The sequence below is a fragment of the Sapajus apella genome, unplaced genomic scaffold (assembly GCF_009761245.1).
Source record: "Sapajus apella isolate SASKATOON/1434 unplaced genomic scaffold, GSC_monkey_1.0 scaffold14, whole genome shotgun sequence".
NCBI lineage: Eukaryota > Metazoa > Chordata > Mammalia > Primates > Cebidae > Sapajus > Sapajus apella.
In genome coordinates, this window is record NW_022436954.1 from 5,232,211 (window position 1) to 5,240,852 (window position 8,642).

The 8,642-nt window shown below is 48.1% G+C and overlaps 1 pseudogene; it reads right to left on the reverse strand.

The window, feature by feature from the left end:
* Positions 1 to 6,851: 6,851 nt before the first annotated feature.
* LOC116554726 lies at positions 6,852 to 7,380 on the reverse strand (annotated as a pseudogene).
* Between the last annotated feature and the right edge of the window lie 1,262 nt (positions 7,381 to 8,642).

Here is an 8,642-nt window from a genome sequence, read left to right on the forward strand (position 1 = left end):
ATCTCTTGACCTCGTGATCCACCCGCCTCGGCCTCCCAAAGTGCTGGGATTACAGGCTTGAGCCACCGCGCCCGGCTGTCCAAATTGGTTTCTAGGGATCTTCTCTCCTCCATCTGACTCTGCCCTCTGGAGACCCTAGGGGACAGGCAGGTCACCCACCAGGCCCCAGCTCCTCCCCCTCCCTCCCTGAAAGGGAGAAAACTGGCAGGAAAATCAGCCCAACCCTCAGAGGCCAGGAGAGGGCAGTGAAGCATTCCCGCCAAAATCTCTCTAAGGCTTTGACTCTGTTCCAAACCCTAATCCATCCTTTCCTCCCGAGTCAGAGCCTCCCTTTCCTGTCTGCCACCCGCCCCTCACAACACATGACACAAACTCACACACAGACACATTCGTGCGCACTGGGAGTCCAGCCTCTGGGCTCCTGCCCTCTGGGAACCTGGTCTGGCCCTACTCCCATCTGCCGTGGGCCAGGGGGCCTGGTGGGTGCCGGAGTTGGGCTGAGAGTTGCAGCTGTTTGAGATGGGGCCAGGGACCCCACACAGGCGAGCTCTGCCCCATTTGGCTCCCACTCCCAGGCTGTGTGACTCACCCCCTCACCCCCCATGACTCAGTTTACACCGCTGCCCAGAGGTCCTCCCAGGATGGGTGGGGCAGTTTATTGGCCCAGCCCAGGCCTGCCAGCCTTTCATCCAGGATGAGCGTTTCATCCCACTCCTGGCCCAGAGCAGGAGCTGGCACCCATGGAGTACTGGGGTCAGGGTATGTCCCAGGTCTGAGGAGTTAGGGGGAACCTGAGAACTGGGTGACAGGCTCCAACTTGTCTGAGCCTGGGTCTGCAGGAAGCAGGAGCCACTCTAAGAAACTTAAGGGGCCAGGCTGACAGGCAGATCCCTACTGGGCACAGACAGCAGAGCCCCTGACTTCTCCCTTCAGAGGAAATTGCCCGTAAAGCCCAAAATGAAACAGCAAGAAAATTCTCACATTTATCCACGCTCAGCACTGTACTTGCCATGGCACAGCACTCCCCAGCAACCCTGAAAAGCAGGTCCAATTATTATTTTTTTTTTTTTTTGAGACAGAGTTTTGCTCTTATTGCCCAGGCTAGAGTGTAATGATGTGATCTCGGCTCAGCTGTTGTTGCCCAGGCTGGAGTGCAATGGCTCGATCTCAGCTCACCGCAACCTCTGCCTTCCAGGTTCAAGCGATTCTCCTGCCTCAGCCTCCCGAGTAGGTGGCATTACAGGCGTGCGTCACCACACCCGGCTAATTTTGTATTTTTAGTAGAGACGGGGTTTCTCCGTGTTGGTCAGACTGGTCTCAAACTCCCAACCTCAGGTGATCCACTTGCCTCAGCCTCCCAAAGTGTTTGGATCACAGGTGTGAGCCACTGTGCCTGGCCAGTATCCTCTTTACAAGTGAGGAAACTGAGGCATTGAGAAGTTAGGGAATTGCCCAGCTTGCCCAGCCAGGAAGTGACTGAACTGAAATTTAAACCCCACCCATCCACCACCAGAGCTGCTACTGCCTGCTGAGCGACACTCACTGAAGCAAGGATGAGGGGCCCCAAACCCCGTCCCAGCCCCTGCCATCTCCATGGAAACCTCTAGTTTCAGGGTCCACAGCATGTAAACCACTGATCTGCAAGAAGGGGAAACTGAGGCTCCCAGAGGGAAAGAGACTGACCTGAAGTCACATAACGAAGTCACTTAACGAACTACTAGAGACCCATCCAGGCCAGACTATGGCTTCGACTTTGCCCCACAGACCCCAGCTGGAGAGGTGGCTGGTGAGGGAAAGGGAGACCCACTTTTTATGAGTGTCTTCCCCAAATCCTCCTCTGCCAGGAAGGCTTCTCCCACCCACCCCCACCCTAGTTGGAAAGAACTCTTCCTTCCTGGGGCTCCAGTAATGGTCCTGGCACTCTCTGGCTACCCCCCAGCACTGTCTACTTAGCACCAGGACTATTCTGAGTGTCTGACCACTTCTTTGGGCTGCAAGTGCCTTTCGGGACCAGGAGGACCAAGTGGTTTTTTTTGTTGGTTTGTTTTTTATGTCAGAGTCTCACTCTATCACCCAGCCTGGAGTACAATGGCACGATCTTGGCTCACTGCAACCTCCACCTCCCAGGTTTAAGCAATTCTCGTGCCTCAGCCTCCCGAGTAGCTGGGATTACAGGCGCCTGCCACCACACCCAGCTAATGTTTGGATTTTTCATAAAGACAGTGTTTCACCATGTTGGCCAGGCTGGTCTTGAACTCCTGACCTCAGGTGATCTGCCCACCTCAGCCTCCCAGTGATGGAATTACAGGCATGAGCCACTGTCCCTGGCCTGGGACCAAGTCTTTAATCGCCCCTACCTTCCCTACATCTGGCTCCATTCAACTTTTAGTTCAGTGAGTTCAGAAAAATGGATAAAGAAACGGTGGTACACCTATGCAATGGGAGACAGAAGCCAGGCACGAAAGGGCACGTGCTGAGCGATTCCACTGATGTGAAATTCTGCAAGAGACAAAACTAATTGATGACAACAGAAATGAGTTAAATGATTTCCTGGGATGGGGGAATCCACCGCAAAGGGACAGGAGAGAACTTTCTAGGGGGATGGAAATGTTCTGTATCTAGATTGGAACGTGGCTACACAGGTGTATACACAACTGGCACATTAACAAAGCGTGCGTTCTACTGAATGTAAGACACACCTCAACAAGGGGGCTTTTGTTTTTGTTTTTGTGAGACAGGGTCTCACTCTGTTGCCCAGGCTGGAATGCAGTGGCCTGATCACAGCTCACTGCAGCTTCCAACTCCTGGGCTCAAGTGAACCTCTTGCCTCAGCCTCTCAAAGTGCTAGGATTATAGGCTTGTGCCACAGTGCTCAGCCAGGTTTTTCTTTTTTTCATAGATCATAGAAACAATTTTTTTTCTTTTTTTCATGGATTGTCAGATTTTTCTTTTAATCGAGGCAGATCTACATATGCTCAGTGAAAGATCTTCCAAGATAATAAGAAAAGAAAAAAGCAAAAAAAAAAAAAAAAGAAAGAAAACAAAAAAGCAAGAAAGGAAACAGGATGTATATAAGCTACCCTCTGGGTAAAAAAAATACACAAGAAACTGGTTACAGTAGAGGGGAGGCTTCTCAAGCTACCCCTTTTGTAACTTTTGGATTTTAAAATATCTTAATGTATTAACTAGTTGAAAAAGAAATGCAATTATGTTTTTTTTTTTTTTTTTGAGACGGAGTTTCACTCATGTTACCCAGGCTGGAGTGCAATGGCGCGATCTCTGCTCACCGCAACCTCCGCCTCCTGGGTTCAGGCAATTCTCCTGCCTCAGCTTCTTGAGTAGCTGGGATTACAGGCACGCACCACCATGTCCAGCTAATTTTTTGTATTTTTTTTTAATAGAGACGGGGTTTCACCATGTTGACCAGGATGGTCTCGATCTCTTGACCTCGTGATCCACCCGCCTCGGCCTCCCAAAGTGCTGGGATTGCAGGCTTGAGCCACCGCGCCCGGCCTGCAATTATGTTTTTAATGTAAAAAAAAATTTTTTAAACAATGTTTAAAAATAATTTCTTCTCCAGGCTAGGTGTGGTAGCTCACGCCTATAATCCTAGCAGTTTGGGAGGCCAAGTTAGGCCAATTGCCTGAGCTCAGGAGTTCAAAACCACCCTGGGCAACATGGTGAAACCCTGTGTCTATTAAAATACAAAAAAATAGCCGAGTGTGGTGGCAGGTGCCTGTAGTGCCAGCTACTCAGGAGGCTGAGGCAGGAGAACTGCTTGAACCCAGGAGGAGGAGGTTGTAGTAAGCTGAGATCGTGCCACTGCACTCTAGGCTGGGTGATTGAGCAAGACTCTGTCTTAAAAACTAATAATAAATAAATAATTTCTTCTCTACACCCCCTTTCTATGGCCATCAACTTGGTAGATGCAGATAGATATATACATATAGATATATGCATATTCATCTCCAAAATGCAATACCTTCAAACATTATTCCAAGCAGGGAGAATAAAAGGTAATATCTTCAGCTGGGTGTGGTGGCTCACACCTGTAATCCCGGCACTTTGGGAGGCCAAGGTGGGTGGATCACAAGGGTCGGGAGTTCGACACCAGCCTGACCAACATGGTGGAACCCTGTCTCTACCAAAAATATTAAAAACAAATTAGCCAGCTGTGGTGGCCTGCACCTATAATCCCAGCTACTCAGGAGACTGAGGCAGGAGAATCACTTGAACCTGGGAGGTGGAGGTTGCAGTGAGCCAAGATTGCACCACCGCACTCTATCCTGGGCGACAGATGAGACTCCATCTCAAAAAAAAAAAGTAAAAAGTTACTGTCCTGCATTGTACTAGGGACTGTATTGCATAAGGGATTTCACCTGGGTTGGGGCTCATGGAGGACCTTGCTAAGGAAGTGGGGAAACTGAAAGCAGCAGGATAAGAGACAGTCAGCCAGGTGAGAGGACCAGGGAGTTCCCTTGGGCAGAGGAAACCGTCTGTGCAAAGGTGAGGGGCTCGATCTGGCAGCCTGGCACAGAGAGTGAACAGGTGCCTACAAAGAAAAAGCCTGTGCATTCGGCCAAGCCCTGCCAGGTTTTCGAGGGTCTTGATTCCACACACTTTCCTCCTCACTGTGTGGCTGTTAGCAAGTTGCTTAATTTCTCTGTCCTTCCATTTCCTGATCTGTAAAATAAGTATTATTGGCCAAGCGTGGTGGCTCAAGCCTGTAATCCCAGCACTTTGGGGGGCTGAGATGGGTGGATTACCTGAGATCAGGAGTTGGAGACCAGCCTGACCAGCATGGAGAAACCCCATCCCTACTAAAAATACAAAATTAGCCAGGCATGGTGGTGCATGCTTGTAATTCCAGCTACTCGGGAGGCTGAGGCAGAAGAATCACTTGAACCTGGGAGGCGAAGGTTGCTGTGAGCAGAGATCACACCATTGCGCTCCAGCCTGAGCAACAAGAGCAAAATTTCGACTCAAAAAAAAAAGAGTATTATTATACCATCTATCTCACAGAGTTGCTGGGAGGATTAAATACATTACTTGGAATGGTTCAACAGAGTTTCAATGAGCAAGAACTACTATCCTCTTAGCCCTTCAAGCCTCCCAAGCAGCACGTAATCTAAAAGAACATGGGGTATGCCAAGCACCCTCAGTCCACCCCTTCCCAGGCTTCAAGCCTTCCTGCGTAGCAATGCCAAAGGTGCCATAGCTGGGGCAGGTCCAAGTCCAAGGGTGAAATGCTGGCCATGTTGGCCAGGCTGGTCTTGAACTCTTAAAATTCTTCATGATTAAAATAATCCCTAAGGCTGGTGGGTGGGAACTGCTGAGCTGGAAGCTGTGGAGGGCGTTCAGGAGAGAAAGAATGGAGCCAGGACCAAGGAAAATAAATGTATGTAGAAGTGGATTAAAATGTGATGTCCAGTCTGGGCACAGTGGCTCATGTCTATAATCCCAGCACTTTGGGAGGCCAGGGTGGGTAGATCATCTGAGGTCAGGAGTTCGAGACCAGCCTGGCCAACATGGTGAAACCCCATCTCTACAAAAATACAAAATTTAGACAGCGGTGGTGGCAGGTGCCTATAGTCTCAGTTACTTGAGAGGCTGAGGCAGGAGAATCGCTTGAACTGGGGGGACGGAGGTTGTAGTGAGCCGAGATTGCGCCACTGCACACTCCAGCCTGGATGATAGAGTAAGACTCTGTCTAAAAAAAAAAAATCGTCTCCAGATGTGGAGCAACTGGAACTCTTACTCACTGAACAGTGTGGGTGGGATGTAAAATTGTACAACCACGTTGGAGCACTGGTGGAGAGAATCAATTGAAGCTAAATGTACACCAACCATATGACCCAATAATTCCTCCTAACCTGGGCATACTGTATAGCCAAGAGAAATGATCGTAACTGGCTCCCAAAAGGATGTATTGAGAATATTCATGGCAGCCTTATTCATAAAAGTCCAAAACTGGAAGGCCCCCCTCACCCACGTCATCAACAGGGGAATGGAGAATGCAGAGACCGATTGTGGGAGATTTGTGCAGTGGGACGCAGCAACAGAAAAGACCAAGCTACCAGGTCACTCCATAATGCAGAAGAATCCCACAGACATGTTGAGTAAAAGAAGCGAGACCCAAAAGAGTACACGCCGTATGGTCCCATGTATACGAAGTTTAAGAACAAGCCAAACTAATCTATGATGACAGAAGTCAGAATAGTGGCTACCTACGGGTGGGGGTATGACTGGGAGGAGTCACAAGGAGCCTTCTCAGTTGCTGAAAACATCATCATGATAAGATGGTAGTTACATGGGTTTATATATATGTAAAAAGTCATTGAGGCTGAGCATGGTGGCTCATACTTGTAATCCCAATACTTTGAGAGGCTGAGGTGGGAGGATCACTTGAGCTCAGGAGTTTGAGATTAGCTTTGGCAACAGCTTCCCCTCTACTAAAATAAATAAATAAATAATTGGCATGGTGGCAGACCTGTAGTCCCAGCTTCTCAGGAGGCTGAGGTGGGAGGATAGCTTGAGCCCAGGAGTTCAAGGTTGCAGTGGGCTATGATTGCACCACTGCGCTCCAGCCTGGGAGATAGAGCAAAACCTTGTCTTAAAAATAATAACAAATAATTAATTCTTTTAAAGTCATTAAACTGAACACACGGATGTGTGCACTTCACTGTACGTTTAAATTTTAACTTCAATTTAAATGATTTAGATCTAAGAGCTAAAACTATAAAAACTCTTAGAAGAAATCATAGAAGTAAATTTTTATGACCTTGAGTTTGGCCATGGAGTCTGGTTTTTTTTCATGTCATAAGTCTACCTACACACATATCTAGTATGCTGTATGAGTTCAAGTTTGATGCATTTTCCAGAGACTGCACCTCTTTTTTTTTTAAAGATGGGGTTTCACCATGTTGGTCAGGCTGGTCTTGAACTCTCAACCTCAGGTGATCTGCCCGCCTTGGCCTCCAAAGTGCTTGGATTACAGGCGTGAGCCACCACACCCGGCCTAGAGACTGCACCTCTTACAATGCTCTTCGTATCTGTTAAATGGATGAACTGAAACATCCTTATTTTTTAAGCAGTTGGTGTCTTACTGTAAAGAAGGGTGCAGCAAACCCAGATCCGAAGTACAAACACATCATGGCTAGTAACCACCACTTGTTTTCCACTGAAAATGGCAAATTCTTCCCAGGGCCTTCCTTGTAGTGGCACCTATAGACCAAAGAGGTTGTGAATCTCCAGATGCTCTGGCCCAACATAGGGCTGCTGGAAGCTCTGCGAAAGGCACAGAGACCGAGGATGGAAGAAATGGTGGCACCTCACCAAGACCTTTTTTTCACGACCTTGTTCCCCTGTGCGCAAGGACTAAAAGGCTGGCAATGGCTTCTTACATTAGACACCCAAAGCATGGGCAGCAACAACAAAAAGACACACTGAGCTTAAGAAAAAATGGTGAAGCTTTTGTGCATCAAAGAACAATTTTCAGGCCCAGGTGCGATGGCTCATGCCTATAATCCCAGCACTTTGGGAGGCTGAGGCAGGTGGATTACCTGAGATCAGGAGTTTGAGACCAGCCTGGCCAACATGGTGAAACTCCCATCTCTACTAAAAATATAAAAATCAGCCAGGCTTGGCAGCACATGCCTATAATCCCAGCTACTTGGGAAGCTGAGGTAGGAGAATCACTTGAACTCGGGAGGTGGAGGCTGCAGTGAGCCAAGACCCCGCCATTGCACTCCAGCCTGAGTGACAGAATGAGACTCCATATCAAAAAAAAAAAAAAAAGGGCAATGGCTGGGAGCAGTGTCTCATGCCTGTAATTTCAGCGTGAAGGGAGATAAAGGCAGAAGTACTTGAGGCCAGGAATTTGAGACCAGCCTGAACAATATGTTGAGACCCCATTTCTACATGAAAAAAAGGGGGGGTAAAGGCTTGAATAGATATCCATCTAAAAATATACAGATGTGGCCGGGCGCAGTGGCTCAAGCCTGTAATCCCAGTACTTTGGGAGGCCGAGGCGGGTGGATCACGAGGTCAAGAGATTGAGACCATCCTGGTCAACATGGTGAAACCCCGTCTCTACTAAAAATACAAAAAACCAGCTGGGCATGGTGGCGCGTGCCTGTAATCCCAGCTACTAAGGAGGCTGAGGCAGGAGAATTGCCTGAACCCAGGAGGCGGAGGTTGCGGTGAGCCGAGATCGCGCCATTGCACTCCAGCCTGGGTAACATGAGTGAAACTCCGTCTCAAAAAATATATATATATATACAGATGAAAGCAACAACACGGGAAAAGATGTTCATTGGTCATTAAGGACATGCAAATCAAATCAAAATACAATGAGATACCACTGCATAACCTCTAGGATGACTTTAATATAAAAAATGGAAAATAGGCCAGGCACGGTGGCTCACACCTGTAATCCTAGCACTTTAGGAGGCTGAGACAGGTGGATCACTTGAGGTCAGGAGTTCAAGACCAACCTGGCCAACATGGTAAAACCCCATCTCTATAAAAATAAACAAACAAACAAACAAACAAACAGAAAATAACAAGGGTGGGCAAAGATTTGGAGAAATTAGATCCTTCATGTATTGCTGGTGGAAATGTAAAATGGCATAGTCACTTTG